At 53.6% G+C, this 22,163-nt stretch overlaps 1 pseudogene across 1 annotated transcript; it reads left to right on the top strand.

The window, feature by feature from the left end:
* Positions 1 to 505: 505 nt before the first annotated feature.
* LOC308606611 (zinc finger and SCAN domain-containing protein 22-like) lies at positions 506 to 19,442 on the top strand (annotated as a pseudogene). The gene is made up of 4 exons (XR_014017934.1): positions 506 to 701; positions 5,823 to 5,912; positions 16,183 to 16,637; positions 18,196 to 19,442. The product of XR_014017934.1 is annotated as a zinc finger and SCAN domain-containing protein 22-like (transcript).
* The last annotated feature ends 2,721 nt before the right edge of the window (positions 19,443 to 22,163 follow it).

Here is a 22,163-nt window from a genome sequence, read left to right on the forward strand (position 1 = left end):
AAGCCCGGGTGCAGCAACGAAGACTCAACGCAGCCAGAAATAAATAAATAAAACATAAATTTAAACAAACAAACAAAAGACAGTGAGTCAGTATGGCCTTGGCACCTGGGAAGGGAGGCTTATCTTTGAAGGAGGACCGGCATTGCTGTCCCAGGAAGGAAGGCATTTAATCTTTATTTTTAACATGGACATTCTTTACTTCTGGTCAGTGCACACCTTTCTTTAATGATGAAAGCAGATATACAATGTGTGTGTGATAGGCTGCAAACAGGCTTAAGTTTTAGTTAGCGTAAAAGTAAAGTTAAATCGTGTACAAGCCAGAATGACTTCCCCGTACCTCAATACATGAAAATTTCTTCCATTAATACTTATACATGTATATGTGTGAGGAGGAAGAGGAAAAAAGTACATACGTTGCATATCTAAAAGGACACAGGAAACTGTGCCTGTCACTGTATGTCCAGTCCTCCAACCCCCCCGGGGAAGACGGACTGACACGTCCCCACGCTCTTTCCTTGGCGGTGCACTTGGACTTCATTTCCCAGAAGGGCCTTCACCCTATGCCGGCTGTTTCCAGGCACGGAGCGCGCGGGGCCCGCTGGGAGATGAAGTCCCCAACCACCGGCGCTGGGCGGAAGTGGCCTTAAGCGAGCCTGCACAGGGCGGCATGCGGGAGAGTAGGGGCGCCATCTCACTCTGTGGTGAGTCCGCGGTCCCAGCGTGTTGGCGGTGCGAGTGTGAGGAACGGGGAGGCCCGTGTGTGCAGGCGGTGGGGCCCAAGGGGCGTGGACAGGGGCGGCCGGGCTGTGGGGGAGGGGAGAGAAGAGGCGGTGATGCGCGCCAGGGGGTGGGGGTGGGGGAGCGACCTGTGCTGGCAGTTGAGACCTCAGTTGTGCATCCGAGCGCGACCCCGCATGTGTGACACCGCCTGTGTATGCAGGTGTGACCTCAGGTGTGTGCCTATATGCCCTGAACCCGTAGCCACCACTCCCCCGTTCACCTCCTCCCCAGCCCCTGGCAACCATTAATCTACCTTCTGCCTCTGTTCTGGACATTTCATATAAATGGGGTCCTACAATATGTGCTTTTGTGTGTGTGCTTTTCTCACTGGAAGTAATGTTTTCCAAGTTCATTCATGTTGTGCTGTGTATCAGTATTTACTTCATTTTTGTAGTTGAATAATATTCTATCGTATGGAAATAGACCAGTTTGTTAACTCAAGCATCGCTGCTGTGAACATTCACACACAGGTTTGTGTGTGGACATATGTTCTCAATTCGGGGGACTGAGGCAGTTGGTTCTCAATTCGGGGGACTGAGGCAATTGGGGAGCCCATGTGTATGGCTGTGGCCACACCCACTCCCTGCTGCCTGTGCTCAGCCAGCAGTACTTCATTTACGAGAATCCCAGCCCTGGGCCCCAAGGTTCAAGCCAGAAGCTTGGAGCCCCACTGCTGTGTGAGAAGTAGACTCTGGGGACAGGAATCCATCCCTGCCAGTGTCACCTACAGCCTGGCTCCTCAGCCTGAGACTAAGACCACTGTCATGTATCTGGTGAGGCCAAGCAGCCCAGAGATGGAGCAGAATGGCAGTTGATGGAGCCCAAGGCACCAGGTGAGGCAGGCGGCAGGGTGGTGGTCACAGGGCTGGACATTTTTCAGAAACCAGATCTCCCTCAAAACATGCCCTTCTCCTTGCCTTCCTCAGCCTAGTCCAGACCACCACCTCCTCACAGGTCTCTGCCACCCTTTGCCCCTTCCATCTCTCTCCACGTAAGACTGGAGGGGTTTTTAACCCTGAATGGTGAGGCCACCCCTCCCCTTAAACCCTGTGTCACTGCCCAAGTCATAAGAGCAGGGTCAGCAAACTCTCCCTGTGAAGCACCAGATAGCAAGGATTTTGAGCTTTGCAGTCCCAGAGGCAAAAGTAAGGATGTCGTATAGGTTCTTATCTAACGAGAGAGAAAACACACATCCACGCTCTTTTCTTTTTTCCTGACGTAATCCACGACTTTGGTGATGGACACTGAAATCTGACTTTCATGTAACATTTGTCTTCTTTTCACCTTTCCCCCCCCCACCAGCCACTTAAAAATGTAAAAACTATTCTTAGCTCACAGACCACACAAAACCAGGCAACGGGGCCGCGTTTGCTGACCCCTGACTTGAAACAAGTTCACACTTCTTTCCATGCCTTCCAGGCCCTGCACGACCTGACTTCTACCTGTTTTCCAGGCCTCCCCTATGGCTCTCCCTTTGCCCATCATTCTCCTCCTCCACCCCACCGGCCACTCAATAGGGTATAAGCTTAGCTATTCAGAGGCCTTCCCTGGCCGCCCAAACCCACATTACGCTTTTATCTCTTACCACATTTGAACACTTTACACTTGTTCCCATTCATCACAGACTGTAAATTTCATGATGTGGTGCCCAGTCTGTGGAGTACTTGTTAATGAATGAACAAACAGCTTCCCACAAAAGGTATTATTACCCCATTTTACAGATAGAAAACTGAGGCCCCAGGGGAATTGAGCTGCCCAAGGTCACCCATCAGGGAGTGGTGACGGCGGGTTTGATCCTAGATCTGACAGACTCCACTTACCCACCTCGCTCGCTGTCCCCAGCTTAGCAATGACACCAGGAGGAAGGGCGCCCTGGGCCCCAGGGATCTGCTCACCCACCACTCTCACCCCTGTGGGGAGGGTCAGAAGGCCTCAGTCAGCCGTTCCCTCCTGGGAGTGTCTGTCAGGACCTGAATTCAAGACAGCTGGGACTATGAGTTTCAGCCCTCTTGAGTACTCGCCCCCCTGGTAGCTCCACTTCGTCCCCACCCGTCCCTGTAACAAGGGATCCTGAAATGTGCCTTCTGCTGCTGTTACCCATAGGCCTGAGAGAGCTTGGAGCTGAGACTTCAGACTGTTACACAGCATATCATTCACTTTGTACGAAGTTCAAGAATAGGCACAACTCATGCGCCGTCAGAAATCCCAGCAGTAACCACCTCCTAGCTGGGGAGGGCATTGCCTGGAAGGGAGCCAGGAGGGGTCCGTCCATGGTGCCGAAACGCCCCAGGGCTGGACTTTCCAACTGGTATCTTTGAGCCACGTTGTACATATTGAAATCTGAATTAAAGAAATAAACTTAGGGCTTCCCTGGTGGCGCAGTGGTTGGGAGTCCGCCTGCCGATGCAGGGGACACGGGTTCGTGCCCCGGTCTGGGAGGATCCCGCATGCCGCGGAGCGGCTGGGCCCGTGAGCCATGGCGCTGGGCCTGCGTGTCCGGAGCCTGTGCTCCGCAGGGGGAGAGGCCACAGCAGTGAGAGGCCCGCCTACCGCAAAAAAAAAAAAAAAAGAAATAAACTTAAAAATCACAAATCTAGTTTCTCAGTCACACCACCTGCGTTCCTACTGCTCAGGAGCCACATGGGGCTGATGGCTGCCAAATTCCATCCTTCTAGAGCTTGATCTGGACGATGGTTACACAGGTGTGTGCATTGCTCAGAACTCATTGAGCTGAGCCCTGATATCTCTCTTTTTAAAAATTACCGTTTGGAAGGCACAGACTCGTCTGACTGCCTTGTTTCAAATCCCCACCTACTGCTTCACAACCTTAGATTTAACTCTTCTGTGCCCCCGTTTTCCCCCACCTGTATAACAGAGGGTAGTGACAGTACCTGATTGTCCCCACATTAAGGAACTGGGCCAGTGTGGCACAGAGAGCCTTTGAGAAGCTCACAGGCTGGGGGTGGCATGGGGCTGCAGCTCAGGGACTCAGCCTAGGCTCAGGGACAGTTTTAGAGGCAGGGTCTGAGGCCGAGCCCCCAAGCATCAAGTCAGAGGGCTGCTTTCTATGGAGCCCTGAGCCCCATGACCCCCCCACTTTTTTTTTTGCGGTACGCGGGCCTCTCACTGCTGTGGCCTCTCCCGTTGCGGAGCACAGGCTCCGGACGCGCAGGCTCAGCGGCCATGGCTCATGGGCCCAGCCGCTCCGCGGCATGTGGGATCTTCCTGGACCGGGGCATGAACCCGTGTCCCCTGCATTGGCAGGTGGACTCTTAACCCCTGTGCCACCAGGGAAGCCCCTATGGAGCCCTGAGCCCCATGACCCCTTGCCCAGCCTAGGAGCCACATGGGGATGCAGGGTGTAAAGGCGGTGTGGCCTTGGGCAGCAAAGGCCCTGTGCGTTGTTCCCGTGTTGTGTTTCATTTCACAAAGACTTTTCACAGCATAATATGCTGTCCATCCTCCCGGAGACTGTCCCTGCTGTACCTGCGAGGAAACAGGCCCAGAGCAGGGATATGGGGCCAGAGGCCCAGGACTTCCTGGTCCAAGCATACATCTTCCCTGGGTCACCCTGGATCCATGGTGGCTGTGCAGACCCCTGCACCAGAGCCGAGGTGGTGTGCCGCATCCCCAGACTAATTCCAGGGGCACAGATCGCCGCATCTGTCCACGTGAACTCAGGCGTCTTCCCCTCTTGATGCCTGTTTCCTTCCTGTCAAATGGGGCAGGTGGTGTTGCCTCACTCGTGGGGGCTGAGTGAGGGTCAAGCAAGCTGACGGAAGGTTCCCACAGCACGCCTGGCGCACAGCAAACGTTGGGGGCTGTGGCTCTGTGAGCCCTGGAGGGCGAACAGGAGGGAGTAGGCCGAGGGCAGGCAGCACAGCAGCAAACGCCTGTGGGAGGGTCTGGACTGGGAGGGCCAGGGTCCCTGGGAAAGGGGCCACTGGCTGGCAGGGCTTCTGGGTGAGGGGACTTTGGGGCTGCAGTCCCTGGGGTCTGCGGGCAGATCTGGCCTCCCTCAAGCCCCTCCCCTGCCCTCCCCCAGCTCCTCCCTCTCAGGGGAGGATCAAGGACCATAAGCCTGAGGCCCAGGACACCACATTCCTGGCAGATGCCGTCCACGTGAGTCTCCAAAATGCCAGTGTTCTCAGCAGGCACACCCATTTCCATTTCTGCTTCTGCGCCACTTCACCTGCGAGCTGAACTGGAGCTGCAGACCCCGGGGAGGGTGGGTCCTGGGGCAGGGCCAACCTCCTCCTCTCCCTCCTCTTCCTCCTCCTCTCCCTCCTCTTCCTCCTCCTCTCTTCACCCCAGGGTGGAGCTCAGTGACTCTGTCACTAATCGAGGGCACCTTGGGAGAAACCCTGACCCTGGGAAGATGTGGGACATGGGGTTCTCTGTGGCCACACTGTTTACCAGCCAACACCCAGGCTCATGACCGGATCTAAAACTAATCACCCCCAGCGGCCCCACCTCCAAATACCTTTACATTGGGGGTTAAGGCTTTAACATAGGACTTTGGGAGAGACACAAATATTCAAGTGGGATCACAGCACCCAGTATCAAGGTGATAACTTCACCAACTCTTGGCTTGGGCCACTTAGCGTGAGTCCCCCCATGACAACAGGGTGTTCACATCCTGCTGTTTCCCATGGGGCTGACCCCTGTCAGACATAGCCCCTGGCTGAGCCAATGCGTGTGGATGTTTCAGAGCCAGTGACATTCAAGGACGTGGCCATGGGCTTCACAAGGGAGGAATGGGGGTTGCTGGGCCCAACGCACAGGATGCTCTGTGTGAGTGTGCATGTGTGTGTGTGTGTGTGTGTGTGTTCATCCCCTGCCTCGTGCCCAGTCACTCACACCCAGATGTGTCCTTGCTCTGTGTCCCCAGCTGGGTCCCCTTTGTACAGACTGGATGCCTCTCCCTGAATCACCAGGGAGAGGGCTTTCCCATGCCTCGGGGCACACACTGCACTACTGTTCAGCCTCTTGGGGCCTGACTGACTTGTAGCAAACCCCTCCTCCTTTGTCACCATGGACAGGACTTCCTGATTCCAAACCAGACGTGATCTCCAAGCTGGAGCAGTGGGAAGACCCGTGGACTGTGGAGAGAGACGTCCCGAGAGGTCCAGGTAAGTGAAGGAAGGTCTCTCTATCTAATCATTTTTTAAATTAAATTTCTTTTTTTTTTCTCCCAGCTTTACTGAGGTGTAATTGACAAATAAAGGTTATATATATTTAAGGTGTACAAGGTTGTATTTTGACATACGTATACATTGTGAAATGATTACCACAATCAAGCTATTGATTCAGAGTTACCGGGGTTTTTTTGTTTTTTATAAATTTATTTTTTTATTTATGGCTGCATTGGGTCTTCGTTGCTGTGCGCGGGTTCTCATTGCGGTGGCTTCTGTTGTTGCAGAGCACGGGCTCTAGGCGCGCGGGCTTCAGTAGCTGTGGCTCGAAGGCTCTAGAGCACAGGCTCAGTAGTTGTGGCTCACGGGCTCTAGAGCACAGGCTCAGTAGTTGTGGCACACGGGCTTAGTTGCTCCGCGGCATGTGGGATCTTCCCGGACCAGAGCTCAAACCCGTGTCTCCTGCATTGGCAGGCGGATTCTTTTTTTTTTTTTTTTTTTTGCAGTACGCGGGCCTCTCACTGCTGTGGCCTCTCCCGTTGTGGAGCACAGGCTCCAGACACGCAGGCTCAGCGGCCATGGCTCACGGGCCCAGCCGCTCCGCGGCATGTGGGATCCTCCCGGACCGGGGCACGAACCCGTGTCCCCTGCATCGGCAGGCGGACTCTCAACCAGTGCGCCACCAGGGAAGCCCGGCAGGCGGATTCTTAACCACTGTGCCACCAGGGAAGCCCAGAGTTACCGTTTTTTCACCGTGGTGAGAACACTTAAGATAAACTGTCTTAGGACATTTCAAGTATACAATGCAGTATTATAACTATAGTCACCATGTTTCAGATGAGTTTATTTCTCCTCCTGGGGCAAGGAGGTGGGGTGTACACCCAACAGAAAAGAGCCAAACCCCTTACTCATTAAGCAGTCAGTCTCCCCAGCCCCTGACAACCACTAATCTGCTTTGTGCCTCTGTATCTGGCTTCTTTCACTTAGCATAATGCTTTCAAAGTTCATCAACATCGTAGCATATTATCAGTCCTTTATTTTTTGTGGCTGAATAATATTCCATCGCATGGATAGACCACATTTTATTCATGCAGTCTTCAGTTCACAGAGAGTTGGGCTGTTTCCACGTTTTGGCTGTTGGGAACATTCACATACATACAAGTTTGTGTTTGAGTGCCTGTTCTCCACTCCGCTGGCCAGGCCCTGGTCCGGTGAGGGCGTGGCTGTGCCCCTCATGGCATCTGACCGAGGGGATGGCTCTCGGTGGCCTTGGCCCATGCCTTTCTCTGTTCCCTTCTACCGTTTTCCTTCCTCGCTGTGCAGAAAAAGGTTAACACAGCAGGTCTGAGGCTGCCGTCCTTGGGAGGGCCTGCTGCCAGGCTGGCCTTTGGCTGGTGTCTGAACTTGGATTTCGGGAGTGTGGGGTTCTCACCACTCCCTAAATGGTAACAGCGGCTCACTGCGCCTGAACCGTGGGTACCAACAACATGGTTTATACTGGGCACCTGCGTTCCTTCTGGGAGTCTGGAATTTTGGTACGTGCTCTGCGGTGGGTGCCCTTCCTCAGATGCGGGAGCCTCTGCTCGAGGCCGCAGGTCCGGGCCAGCAGCTCGTTCTGTTGTCCAAGTCAGGCCGCTGGGGCTGTGTCCCCGCGCAGATCGGCAGTGCACGTTCAGGTCGCGGCTTGAGCACGTTCCTTGCTTACATTTCAGAATCAGAGCCTGGGTCCCGAGCTGCCGACAGAGGGCAGGGTCCAGGGCAGGTGACGCGGGGGCTGCCAGGGCAGGTGACGCGGGGGCTGCCAGGGCACACGCCATCGTGAAGCCACAGAGCACAGAGGCCAGGCGGCAGCGGGGACGCGCAGCCGGCGGGAGCAGAGCCCCGAGCGGAGCTTCGCAGGAGGCTTCCCCAGGCTCGCCTTCCTCACCGAGCATCAGGACACGCGGGCACGGGCGCAAGCTCGCGCGAACCATGTTCGCCAAGAGGGCGTCGCGTGCATTTCAGCCCTGGATCCGGGAGAGGGCGTGTGCGTGGAAGCCTTCGGCTCTTTTCCGGACCACAGTCTCCCTCTAGGAGTCGACGCTGGGGAGGACGCGCCGGCGCGCGGTGGGTGGGGAGGTACGTTTGGCGAGAACGCGTGCCTTGTGGGCTGTCCGCCGAGTCCCGGCAGACGGAAGCCCCACGCGTGCGAGGAGCGTGGGAAGGTCCAGAGGACCCACGCGGGTGAGAAGCTGTTCCCGTGCCTGGAGTGCGGGCGCGCCTTCAGCGCGGGCTCGTCCCGGCCCAGCGCCGGTGCATCCACGGGGGTGAGCGGCCCTTTGCCTGCACCGAGTGCATGCCAAGCTGGACCCTAGACAAGCACCTGAGGGCGCACATGGACGAGCGGCCCTACGCGTGCGGGGAGTGCGGTGGGGCCTTCCGCCAGAGCAGGTCCCTTGGCGGGGGGGTAGGGGGAGACCACGCGAACACAGCGGGTGTCAGCAAACCCTCCCTGATCGTTTGGTTCTCATGCGTCAGTGAACTGCGGACGTGCCAGATGCGGCGGAGACCTGTCCGTCCTGGGTGTGTTGTCCCCCCAGCCTGAGAGGGCCCTGGGAGCGTCAGGAACTTGGGGCTGGTACAGAGCAGCCACTGTTGCACTTAATGCACTTCTCCACGCAGGGTAACCTGGTCTGGTGAGAAAGCTGGGCACGGGCCTGGGACCTGTCCTCTGGAGATGCTTCTCCGTGAACTTCAAGGGGAGTCACAGCCACCCCCAATCCTCCCCCATGTGTAGGTTCCCACGGGTGCCCACCCTCTGGTAGGAAAGATCCACAGGTGTGAATGGTCTTCCTCTCAGCAGGCCTGGAACAGCTCGTTTCAAAGTTTTCGCCAAGGGAAAAGTGTAATTAAAAAACAAACGAGAAAAAAAACTATTTAAAAAAAGGTATTTTTTTTTTTAGTCCTTTGTGCCTTGCATTAACTCGGGCCATGTGGTTTTTTGTTTCCCACCCCACCCCCCAAAAAAGGAAGCTCTGTGTGCTGAAACGTGGTGTCACCAAGTCCAGCTCTTTAAAAACTGTGTGTCGCTCCTCAGCTTCAGCATGAAGACTTTGTTGAAATCAGCTGCGACGGTGATGCCGGTGTAAGGCGCCCACACTGTGTGAGCACTTTGCAAGTGTTGTCCCTATCTCATCCTGTCAGCGGCCCTGGGATGCAGGCACTTCTATCCCCACTTAGAGCTGAGATTCTGAGAGGTTAAACTGCTTGCCCAAGGCCAGCTGGAAGCCATTCACTGTTCAGGATGGAAATATTAGATGTAGCAGATAAGGAGAGTGTAGTGGAAGTCCACCCATCCCTTTCAGTGGACACCCAGACATGTTCCCTGTGAGGAGGTGGTGCTGGAACATAAAGCCCCCTTGAGAATTGGGAGACAAGAGGAGGATTGGGTCCCATCTGAAGAAGCAGTCGAACCATTTGACCCACTCAAGGCAAAGGCAGCGTGGGAACTGGGCAGCCCTTGCTCAATCCAGACGTCGTTGGTGAAATGCCTGCTGGAAGCCACGAGCTTGTTCCCGTCACAGGCGGGGGCCTTTCACTTCCTGTACAACTTTGCTCAGGGCTTCCCTGTGGCCACCAAGGTAAGAACCAACCTCAAGCCCAGCCTCAAAGCCCCTGCACTTCCCCACCGTGGCCCGCTTTTCCAGGCTCATTTCTCCTCATCCCCCAGGCAGCTTGCGGTGACCAAACCTACCTCCTTCCGGTTCCTTAGGCAGCCCAGCTTGTTCTGGTTTCCTGTCCTCAGCATCAGCTCCAGGGTGACTCCCTGAGCAAGTCAGAGGCCCGTGGCCTCCTCGGGGCCCCCCCACCCTGGCAGCACATCCCTTGTGTTGCTTTTGCCTGTGTCTTTGTTCAGAGCCCCCCCTGGGCCAGGAGCCCCATTAGCACATGTCCACTCTCTGTGTCCCTATCTCCTGGCACATATGGGGAATGCATGAGTGAGCCAGTGAGACACTGAATACAAAACAACTACTGGGGGGTCCCCCAGACCACCCTGTGGTTTGTGGACAGGGAATGTTGCCTGCCATTCCAGTAGACAAAGATCAAGCCATCAGCCAGTGCATGCCTCCGGACAGTGAGCCCTGAGGGGAATTCAGGATGGAGAAAAACAGGAAGCATTCTGTGGATAACACAGAATGTTATCCATTCTGTGCTTTGGATACTGGCCCTGGATAGTTAAGATACATGTCTAAGGAATAATTTCACTGAACCCAGACTCTTGCATCTTCCAATACATAGAAAAGCACGAACGTTATTAACTTGAGGTGTCTGTTCTTTGCGATTAGCAGTAATCTTTTGATGTTCGACTACATGTTTTGTTGTTCGTTTGTTTGTTTTTCCAGCAAAAAGACCTTCTTTATATCCTGGCTTCTCCCTTACCTCTTTGAACAATGTTACTGCGAACATTTCTGTATAAGATTTTGTGTGGATGTACGTTTTCATTTCTCCAACTGTTTTCCACAGAGGCTGCATCGTTTTACATTTCCACCAGCAATGTATGAGGGTTCCTATTTCTCCACATCCTCACCAACACTTGTTACCTGTCTTTCAGATCATAGCCAGCCTCTTGGGTGTGAAGTGGCATCACCGTGTGGCTTCGATTTGCAATTCCCTGATGACAGAGGATGTTGAGCATCCATTCATGTGCTTATTGGCCATTTGCATGTTTTCCTTGGGTAAATGTTACTGTCTTTGCCCATTATTATTTTATTTATTTATGTAGACACACTGTGTGGCTTGCAGAAGCCACAGATTTTCCCCACCAGCGATGGAGCACAGAAACTAAGATTTTCCCTACCAGCGATGGAACCTGGGCCCTCAGCCGTCCTAACCACTGGCCCACCAGGGAATTCCCTGCCCATTTTTAAATTGGGTTATTTAGGGACTTTGCTGTAAGAGTTCTTTATATATCCTGGATGCAAGTTGTGTTTTTGTGTGTCTGTGTGTCTTTATGTGGGTCTGTATGTCTGTGTGAGCCTAAGTGTGTGGCTGTGTCTGAGCAGGTACAACTTTGCCTCCCACCATGGACATGGAGAAGGAGAGGGCGTCATGATCATCTGGGAAGAGGAGAGGGTTTATTATCTCCGTGTTACAGAGAAGGAAGTAGAAGGCCGGATAAATGAAGTCATTTGCCCATAAAAGAGTTAAGAGGCAGAACTGGGAATTGAAATCAGCTGGGTCCCTCTCCATAGCCTTTGCTTCCTACTGCATTATGCTGTTTCTTAGCCAGTGGCTCTCAGCCTTGCCTGTACATTAGAATCATCTGGAAATTTTTAAAAGTCTGGATGGGGACTTCCCTGGCAGTCCAGTGGTTAAGACTCCATGCTTCCACTGCAGGGGGCACAGGTTCGATCCCTGGTCGGGGAACTAAGATCCTGCATGCCGCATGGTGTGGCCAAAAAAAAAAAAAAGTCTGGATGCCCAGGCCAAACCCAGACCAATGAAATTAGAGTCTGTAATAGGCAAAATAATGCCTCCCCCGCCCCCCAAGTTGTCCACATCCTAATCCTCAGAACTTGTGAGTATGTTACCTTACATGGCAAAAGGGAATTTGCAGGTGGGGAAAGTATCCTGGATTACCAGGTGAGTCCAGCGTAATCACAAGGGTCCTCATAAGTGAAAAAGAGATGCAGGAGGGTCAGTCAGAGAAGGGGATGGAATGACGGCGAGGCGGGTGCACAGAACAGGAACGAGGGGAGCCTCTAGAAGGCGGAAGAGGCAAGGAAATGGATTTCTCCCCGAGAGCCTCCAGAAGGAACACAAACGCCAACATGGTGATTTTAGCCCAGTGAGACCCATTTTAGGCTTCTGACCTCCAGAAACCTAAGAGAAGAGATTTTTGTTGTTATGAGCCACTGCATTTGTGGTAATTTGTTACAGTAGTGATAGGAAACTAATACAGCCTCTTTAGACACAAACCAGACCAGTTAGCAGAGCCAACTGCACCCATGTGTATAATAGGAAGAAGGACATGACGGTTCACAGAAGTGATAGAATAGGAACCAGGAAACTCCGGGGGTCCCTTCACTGGTGGGAGGCAAGTGAGGCGTGGAGGCAGGGAGGTATCAAGGCAGGTGCCGCAAGACATCAGTGACGTGAAGCTGGGCTTGGTGGAGAGGGCAGGGCTGGAGGGTGGGAAGCAAGAGCTGCCAGAGAGAAAGCCTCTGGTGGTGCAAAAAGGGAGAGGGTCGTGGGCAGAGCTGACCATCTGGATGAGCTGACTGGGCTCAGTGATCGCCTGGCGTGCAAACGGGGCTCAGTGCAGATGTGGTTTATTGTCATGATTATTGGGGGTGGGCAGCGTGGGGCTGTGCTTTTGACAACAGAAGTGAAGAGGACCACAAAGAAGGCCAAGAAGACCCAAAGAAATGAAGGCCACCAGCGCCACCCACAGGCCAAAGCCCAGCACTTGATGGGTGAGACGGGTCTTTGTTGGGGAAAGTGAAGGATTCCTTGGATTTCGGTGCCCATGGTGTGCCTACCGGTGGTCAGGAAATGCAAAGGGACCGTTTACATAAAATATCCAGAACAGACAAATCCCCAGAGGCAGGAGGCAGATTGGTGGGTGTCAGGGGGAGTAGGGAGTGACTGCTAATGGGCATGGGGTTTCTTTTGGGGGTGATAAAAGTGTTCTGGACATAGATAGTGCTGATGGTTGCACAGCCTTGTAAAGATACTAAAAACCACTGAATTGTACACTTTAGAAGGGTGAACTGAAGGTATGTGAATTACAGCTCCAGAAAAATGGTAAAAAATTTTAAAGGGGAAAGAAAATGGAAAGAGGACCAGGTAAAGAGGCACTGTGACCACATGGTTGCAGTGTGTCACACACATTCCATACATGATACACACCTTCCCACAGCATCCACACCCCTCACACCTCACCTCCTCACACACCCCTCACCTCACACCCCCCCTCACACCTCTCACCTGCTCACACCCCCCCCACACCTCTCATCTCCTCACACGCCCCTCACACCTCTCACCCCCCACGCACCATGCACGGTTCCGCCTCCCGCACACCCTCCGGCCGGATCATCCACACACTGCCACCACTGCCCCACAAAGTCACGGCCGCTGTCCCCACGGCCCACGCACCTGGCCGGACTACAGCTCCCGGCGTGGCCCCGGGCTGCTGGGGGTGGGCGACGCGGCGCCTTCTGGGAATTGTAGTCCAGGTGGGCGTGCAGTCGCACGAGCCGGGGCGCCTGAGACGCGGCGCATTCTGGGAGCTGTGGTCTCAGCTGGCGCGCGGACTCCTTACTCCAGCGCCGCCGCGTCGCCTCCCGGAAGCGTCCGCCCGCGCGCCAGCGGGTCAGGTGGGTCTGGGTGGGGTTCCCCCCGGATTGCCGGAGAGAAACTACGGGAAACCTCGAGGCGGCGAACGCCTGCGGTGGTCTAAGCGAGATGTGTGGGACCGACACGCGCAGATGGGGAGCGAGGGGCTGACCCCGAGCCGCGCGTGGACCGACAGACGGACAGACCGAGTGTGGAACTCTGTTCCAGTGCGGGACCGGCTGACTGACCAGTTGTATGTGTGTGTGTGTGTGGTTGTGTTTCTGTGTCTGACTCGTTTTGCTGTGTTTCTGACTGACAGGCTGGGAGCGTGTGGTCGGCTGATAGGATGTCTGACTGACCTGACAAGTGTGCGACTGACAAAGAAGTTGTTTGAGATTTTGTCCGAGGGTTGTGTGTTGTTGTGCGTGAGAGGGTGTGTCTGTGACTGACTGATTTCAGGCGTAACCGAGAGTCTGTGTATGTGACTGGCTGAGACAGTGACTGATGATTATGAACGACTGGCGATGCTGTGAGCTCCTGTGTTTATTGGACTGACTATGAGTGACACTGAGAAAGTTTGGGTGCAGGGGTATATTTTGGGATATGACTGACAGACTATGCCTGAGGTAGGGTGTATGCATGTAACTATGGGATTGCCTGGGATTTGTCAGGGGGACTATATTTGGATGATTTGCAGGGAGTTTACCAAGTATGTGACAGAGAGTTTGTCTGCAGCTGAAATTATGTGACCTGCAGCCACCCAGCTGCATTGATGCCCACTAGCACCTTCTGTGCACTTAAGCCTGGCAGGGGCTGTGGAATCATCAGATTGGGCACGTACTGCATGCCTGCTGTGTGCCAGGCCTGTTGTCAGGACGGGTACAGGACGGAGCAAGAAATGAAAGAACTGCTCTCCTAAGTGGGTTAAGCAGCTGTGGACAGGGGACCTCGACCTGATGTGAGGTCAGCACGTTGGGGGTGAGCTGATCATGGTTCACGTCCCTGTGTCTCAGAGACTGTCCTCAGGGATTTTCCAAAACAGCAGTTTCAGGGGTACACAAGGGAGCTTGGAAACTGTCTCTGTATTTATTGTCAGTCCTGCCACCCTGTTCCCCCTCCTCTGAACAATGATTCCCTGCCTCAAACTCCGCCTTTCCTGGTCCCTCCGTTTTCTCAGCACCTGTTCACTGTGCACTTGCTATATAGGCACTGCGGCTCCAGCATGCCCAGTCTCTCTGGGGAAACAAGGTTAGAGCACAGAGCTGGGGGAGAATGACCCGGGGCACTCAGAAGGATACTCAGCCTGCTCCCAGGTGCTGGGACGGCTCTTGGAGAAGATGACAGCTAAAGTGGGGCCTGGAGAACTAGGAGAAATTGCTCAGGTGCAGAGGGGGATTTTAGGACAAGAGACTAACAGGGACAAAGGAATTCAGGAATTGGGATAATGGCAAAGGCAAGGTTGCAAGAGGCCCAAGTAAGCTTTACAGTGGAGTTAGGGGCTAGAGCACAGCTTTGCCAGAAATCACCAGCTGCCACTGAAAGGTTTCAGGATTGAGATCTTGTTGTATTCGTGTTCACTTCTCCCTGTGCCCAAGGTCATGGCTTCAGTGCCAACAATTGTTATCTGTTATTTTGAGTATTACATCCTAGCAGGTGTAAAGTGATATCTCCTTGTGCTTTTGATTTGTAATTCTGTGGTAGCCGATGATGTCGATCATCTTTTCATGTGCTTGTTGGCCATTTGTATATCTTCTTTGGGGAAATATCTAGTCAAATCCTTTGCCCATTCTTTAATTTAGGATTATTTGTCTTTTTATTATGGAGTTGTTCTAGATACAGGTCCCTTATCGGATATATGATTTGCAAATATTTTCTCCCATTCTGCGGGTTGCCTTTTCACCTTTTTTTTTTTTTTTTGCCTTGTCACACAGCTTGCATGATCTTAGTTCCAACTTCTAACCACTGGACTGCCAGGGAATTCCTCTTTTCACCTTCTTGACGGTGTCCTGCAAATCACAAAGGTTTTTAATTTTGTTGAAGTCTAGTTTATCTATTTCCTCTTTTGTCACTTACCTAAGATGGCTTTGCATTATTTTTGAGTGTATGTGGAACACTGACCACAAAACCATACACTGGGTCACAAACCAAGTCTCAAACCAGCAAATATCAAAGGATTAAAACTGACCAAAGCACATTTTCTGAGCACAACAGAGTTAATCTGGAAATCAGTAATAAAAAGACTATCAGAAAACTCTGAATTGTTCGGAAATGAAGCAGCAGAGTTCTAAGTAACCCATGGTTCAGGAAGAAACCAAAAGAGAAATTAGAAAATATTTTTAACTAAATGATAATGAAGATGCAAAACCAAACTTGTGGGTGTACAGCTAAAGCTATGTTTATAGGGAAATTTATAGCCTGAAATACATGTATTAGAAAAGAAGAAAGGCTGAATATCAGTTGTCTAAATATTCACCTCAGAAACTACAAAATAATTAGCAAGTAAAGTAAGGGAATGCCCCTGTGGCTCCCAGGGGAGTGGGTTGTGTGTGAGATGGAAGACAGACCCACTCTGTGTGGGAGGAGCACAGGCCTGAAGCAGACTGGCCATGGGCTCAGGCTACTGGGGTTTGTAGCTCAGCAGCCACCCTTCCTTTCACTATCTGGGAAACTCTGGGCAAATCTCTTTCTCCTGTCTGTCTGTCTTTATACCATATAATGAGAGAAAGCCCCCACCTCCTGAGTTTGTTGTGAGTTTTGAATGAGTGACTGGATGCAAGCATTTAGGAAGGTGCTCAGCACCAAACGGGCGCTGCCCTGATTATTTTGATCATCTGTGACTCTGTGAGAGTGAGTCACATCTCACAGGCCCCAGGCCCGCATCTGCCCTACTCGGCAGCCACAAGGCAGGGCCCCAAGTTCACAGGATGACCAAGTTCTGATCTTCCTGCAGACCCAGTTCCAAGGCTCCAGCCATCCCATATCTCACTGGAGGTCTGCTGCCCAGTGGCCATCCCCAAGAGCCTTGTGAGCCTGGTGCCCTGGGAACAGGATGACTTTCTGCGAGTGAAGGTCGAGGATGAGGAGGCCAGCTTCTCTCAGGTCTAGGAGTCTAACTTTGGCCACACCTCCCACCCTAAGGCTGCGCGTCTGCGCTTCCGACAACTTCTGCTCTGAGGAGGCATCCCAACCCACGTGAGGCCCTGGCCCGGCTCCGGGAGCTGTGCCGCCAGTGGCTGCGGCCCAAGGCGCACTCCAAGGAGCAGATGCTGGAGCTGTTGGTGCTGGAGCAGTTCCTGGGCGCGCTGCCCCCCGAGATCCAGGCCTGGGTGCGGGCTCAGTGCCCCGAGAGTGGCGAGGAGGCTGTGGTGCTCGTGGAGGACCTGACTCAGACGCTGGACGAGAGAGGTGAGGGGGTGACAGGCAGGTGCCCATGGCACACGGGGCAAAGCCTGGACTGGAATGCTGGGGGCACAGGTTTGCACTTGGGGGCACTCACCCAAACCCTCACATGCTGCGGTAAGCAGGTCTGTTTTGACTGCCAGTGACCAAAAGCCCAGCTCAAACTGACAGAAGCCAAGGAGGGAGGTTTCATGGCTGTGTATCAAGAGCTCAGGTGACGGCATCAGGGTTCTCTCGTTCTCCTTTCTTTCTCAGTTGAGTTTTCCTACGTTAGGTTCATCTTTAAGTAGCTTCTGTCCCCAAGGGAGACACAGTTGGCCCAGCAATCTCATGCTTGTGCCTTATCAACGTAGAAACCTCATGGGGAGAACAGCGAAAGATCCCCGAGCTGAGCTTCGCTGAGCTGAGCTTCGCTGAGCTGGTTGGGGTCTTGTGCTTGTCTTTGACTGACCAAAGCCCCAGGGACTGAGGTGAGCAAGGGAAGTTCCCCAAAGGAAAACCAGGCTGCTGCTATCAGATAAGGGGGCTGGATGCCTGGGGCTGGGGAGAGGGCAGAAACGCCGTGTGTCCCGATGCACCCCCTCGGAGCCCTCCCTATGCTGACCTCCAGCATCTGGGTGAGACAGACCTGCCCCAGGCCAGAGTGGGCACCATTGCTTAGAGACCCACTCAGACGTCGCGGCCCAGGGAGACCCGATGGGACACCAGGAGGACCCAGCCCCACCTGATGGGAGCGTTTGGTGGGGTGGGTGTGCCAGCAACCAGGGCGGAGGTCGTAGGCAGGGAGACCATGGAGTCTGGGCTCAGGAGAATCATCGAGGCTTGGTACGTCCAACCACTGCTCTGCCGCCTCCTGGCTGTGTGTTTCTTTTGTGCCTCAGTTTCCCTGTCCGTAAAATGGGGATTGTAGTCCTAATACTTACCTCAGCGTCATCGAGAGGTGTGAACAAGGCAGTCTATGCGGCCTGTGAAAAGGTGCCTGCACGAATCAGACGCATGGAAACTGGAGCTGTTAGGAAAACGTGTTCTGCTCCCTGAGAAGCGAACCTTTCTGAAAGAGCTTGTCAGCTGTGCTCCCTTGGCCCTGTCAGCTATGCCGAGACACGGACGGGGGAGGAGGGAGGGCGCGGCCCCATGCTTGTGTAGGGTCAAGAGAGTCTTCAGGGAGAATGCAAAACGGCACTGAAACAGCAAGAAAGAACCACACTCCAGGCAGAGGGAATGGTGAGACGCAAAGGCCCCTGGGGTATGGTATGCACTGCTGCATTCTGGGAAGAGCAGGTGGTGCAGTGTTTCTGGAATAGAGGAAAAAAGGATGGTCGGGACCCAGCATGTGGCTAGGGAGGTTGAGGGACTTAGGGAACACCTGTGGGTCTAGAGGAGGAGATTCTAGAGCTGAAATCCCGACTTGGCCACTAGCTAACTGTGTGACCTTGTACAAGCTACTCAGCCTCTCTGAATTAATCATGTGGTCTTGTACCAATTACTCAAGACCTCCCCTCCGCTGAGCCTCAAGTTTCCTTGCCTGAGACCCAGTTGTCAAAGTGCCCCTTTCTGAGAGCAGAATGAAGCTGAAATGCGGCAGTGGGAGTTACCCGTTGCACTTGGAGCCGAGCCCAGAACAAGAGCCTAACGGCGGCCAGCAGCCCTGGGAGGCAAGCAGAATAGCATCCCGCTCTTGCAGATGAGGAAACTGCGGCCCAGACGAGGGCAAGACTACCCAACCCTTGGAGCTGGCGAGCGGCAGAGCTGGGGCCCCATTGTGGATTTAACCAGCAGTTATTCCGGCCACACCGCCCCCCACTTCCTGGAATCTGTCCAGTAAACGATGTCCAGTCAGGCGTGCTAAGGTGTTCTGTGTACCCGTCAAGGGCAGGTCCGTTCAGGAATGCTTCTACCTCGCACACAAGCCAATCTCCAGCTGCCGCTCAGCCATGCGCTGCCTTCACGGCACATTATAAAGAGCAGGCCTCAGGCTTCCCGGGGGCTCAGGGAGGCCAGGTGGAGGCATCACCCACCCACCCACAGCAGCAGGTGTCTACTTGGGGTTCAAGGTAGAGTCTACTGCATCCTGGATTGACTCCCTCATTCAGCCGGTGTTTACTGAGCATCTGCAGATGCATCCAGATCCAGGTGGCGGGGACGGAGCTCAAGCCTGCCCAAGGGAGCAGGTACACAGGCGCCTGGCGCGCTCGCTCTCTCCCCCTCTCCCTCCCTCTCTCTTTCAGATCCATTCAACCTCAGGGTTTTCTTCCTGACACTTGTGACAAAATCAGGAGCCTTAAAGAATGGAGAGTTTGCGGTGGGTGGTTTGAGGGGTGGATGGAAACATGTCATGCAGGCTTTTTTTTTTTTTTAATTGAAGTATAGTTGATTTACAATGTTGTGTTAATTTCTGCTGTACAGCAAAGCAATTCAATTATACACATGTGTACATTCTTCTTTTTATATATATAAATTTATTTATTTGTTTATTTATTTATTTTTGGCTGCATTGGGTCTTCATTGCTACGCGCGGGCTTTCTCTAGTTGTGGAGAGCAGGAGCTACTCTTCGTTGTGGTGCGCGGGCTTCTCACTGCGGTGGCTTCTCTTGTTGCGGAGCACAGGCTCTAGGTGCACGGGCTTCAGTAGCTGTGGCACGTGGGCTCAGTAGTTGTGGCTCGCGGGCTTAGTTGCTCCGCAGCATGTGGGATCTTCCTGGACCAGGGAACAAACCCGTGTCCCCTGCATTGGCAGGTGGATTCTTAACCACTGTGCCACCAGGGAAGTCCCATACATTCTTTTTAAAATTCTTTTGCATTATGGTTTATCCCAGGATATTGAATATAGTTCCCTGTGTTATGCAGTGGGACCTTGTTGTTTATCCATTCTATATATAATATTTGCATCTGCTAATGCCAAACTCCCAGTGATATCGTATGGTATTTGTCATTCTCTTTCTGACTTACTTCACTTAGTGTGATAATCTCTAGGTGCATCCATGTTGCTGCAAATGGCATTATTTCGTTCTTTTTTATGGCTGAGTAATATTCCATTGTCTATATGTACCACATCTTCTTTATCCATTCATCTGTTGATGGACATTTAGGTTGCTTCCATGTCTTGTCTATTATGAATAGTGCTGCTATGAACATAGGGGTATCTTTTTGAATTATAGTTTTGTCTGGATATTTGCCCAGGAGTGGTATTACAGGATCATATGGCAACACTATTTTTAGTTTTTTGAAGAACCTCCACCTGTTTTCCATAGTGGCTGCACCAATTTACATTCCCACCAACTGTGTAGGAGGTTCCCTCTTCTCCACACCCTCTCCAGCATTTCTTAGTTGTAGACTTTTTGATGATGGCCATTCTGACTGGTGTGAGGTGATACCTCGTTGTAGTTTGGATTTACATTTCTCTAATAATTAGCGATGACGAGCATCTTTTCATGTGCCTATTGGCCATCTGTGTGTGTGACGCCGGTTTTGATGGTGTGGGAGGACAGCACTGTGCCCTTTCGTCATCCAAGACACCAAATGAGAAACTCTCCTTTGGAAATGGGGCCAAATATCAGGAGCGGCCCACGTCTCCCCTTTCAGAGTGAGGCCAGGGCCCAGCAGAGAGGGGAGGCCTGGTATGGAAAAAGTGGTGACACTGTGGTTCGGATTGTTGCAGGCTGGTGCTGGGATCTGAGCTCTCAGAGGCGAGCTGTAAGCAGAGCAATTCGGACGAGTCAGAGCCGTTGGACAGGGCCACTGAAACCCTGGTAGGAGAGCTTTCCCCAGGACCCACCTTTGGTGATGCCTGCGAACCTGAGGGCAGCTCAGAGAGGCAGGCTGGACTCTCAGGGAAGATGTGGACCAAGTCTGTCACCCAGGAGATGGATTTCAGGAAAACTTCAGGGCCTCACAAGGGTGCCCTCACAGACCAGCGCGGCTGTGAAGCTGGTGCTTTGGAGGACAGTCCCAACGTGTGGCCAGACTTCACCTCCCAAGAGAAGACTCCTTCCAGAGAGAAAGTGGATCCACTGGATGGTTATGGCACAGAGCCTCCAGGCACGTACTTGGGGAGGAAGCCCTCCAAGTGTGGTGAGTTGGAAGACGTTCCGGAGCCCCTTGGCCCTGGAGGCCCAGCAGAAGAGCCATGCTCGGAAGATGCCCCACACCTGCAGTGAGGGTGGGAAAGCCTTCAGCCGGAGTGCACACCTGGCCCAGCACCAGGTGGTCCACATGGGGGCCAAGCCCCACGAATGCAAGGAGTGCAGGAAGGCCTTCAGCTGGCTCACCCACCTGACCCAGCACCAGAGGATCCACACCGGGGAGAAGTCCTATGCGTACGAGGAGTGCGGCAAGGCCTTCAGCCAGAGCACCCACCTGACCCAGCACCTGCTCACCCGCACAGGGGAGAAGCCCTACAGGTGCTACGCCTGCGGCTGAGCCTTCAGCGACTGCTCGGCTCTGATCCGGCACCTGAGGATCCACTCCGAAGAGAAGCCCTATCAGTGTCAGGTTTGTCCAAAGGCCTTTGCACAGAGCTCATCCCTCATCGAGCACCAGAGGTTCCACACGGGGGAGAAGCCCTACAAGTGCAGCGACTGTGGGAAGGCCTTCAGCCACATCTCAGCCCTCATGGTTCACCTGAGGATCCACATCACCGTCCTGCAGTGACCGAGGAAGCCTCCCCACAGTGGCTTAGCATCGAAGAGAAACCTGAGTTCTGAAAGAGCTGGGAGGGGCGGGGTGGGTGACTGATGAATCCCCCCAAATTACCAGATGCTAAAGGGCAAACTCTGGGGCTGTCCGGGAACAACTCTTCATTCTGGGACCCAGATGGAGGCCCCTGATGAACATAAAGCTATTCAGGTCATCTGGCGAAGCTTCCAGAAGGCTCCTGCTGCCCTCCATACCCCACTCAAGCCCATCTCAGAGAGAGGACAGCTGAGCTGAGGATGTGGCTTGGTCCTCGGAGCCAAGGCAGTCAGGGTCAAGTTGCTCTCAGGACTCAGTGGTCCCTGGGTGCTTGGGGTGGGAGGCTCCAGCTTCACATTCCCACATGGCGTCTCTTCTTGCCTGTTCCTCTCCCGCGTAGCCCAGGAGGGACCCCTGCCCGCGCCCACCTCTGTGCCTTCACACGTGCTGTTTCCCTCCACCTGTTCATGTCTGACTCCACGGCCAGCTTGTGAGGCTGCCTTTTTCAGGCCCTCAGCCTCTATTGCATCTTCTGTGTCCCGAGGGTACGGCTGGCCGCCTGCCTGGCATCCGTTTCTCCCTCCCTTCTCCTTCCACATCCCGCCAGTCGTCAGCCCTGCTGGTTCTACCTACAACCACCTCTGCTCCATCTCCTCCGCCTTTGTTACCTTCTGCAAGCCCACATCACCTGTCACCTGGCTTCCAGCAGGGGCCTCCTTCCTGACCCCTTCCTGCTTTCATCACACACACATCCCAGACCACACACATCCCAGACCACACACACACACACCACACACATCCCAGACCACACACATCCCAGACCACACATCTACACACACCACGTACACACACACACCACAC

Source organism: Mesoplodon bidens (assembly GCF_964165515.1).
Source record: "Mesoplodon bidens genome assembly, chromosome: 18".
In the NCBI taxonomy this organism is placed as follows: domain Eukaryota; kingdom Metazoa; phylum Chordata; class Mammalia; order Artiodactyla; family Ziphiidae; genus Mesoplodon; species Mesoplodon bidens.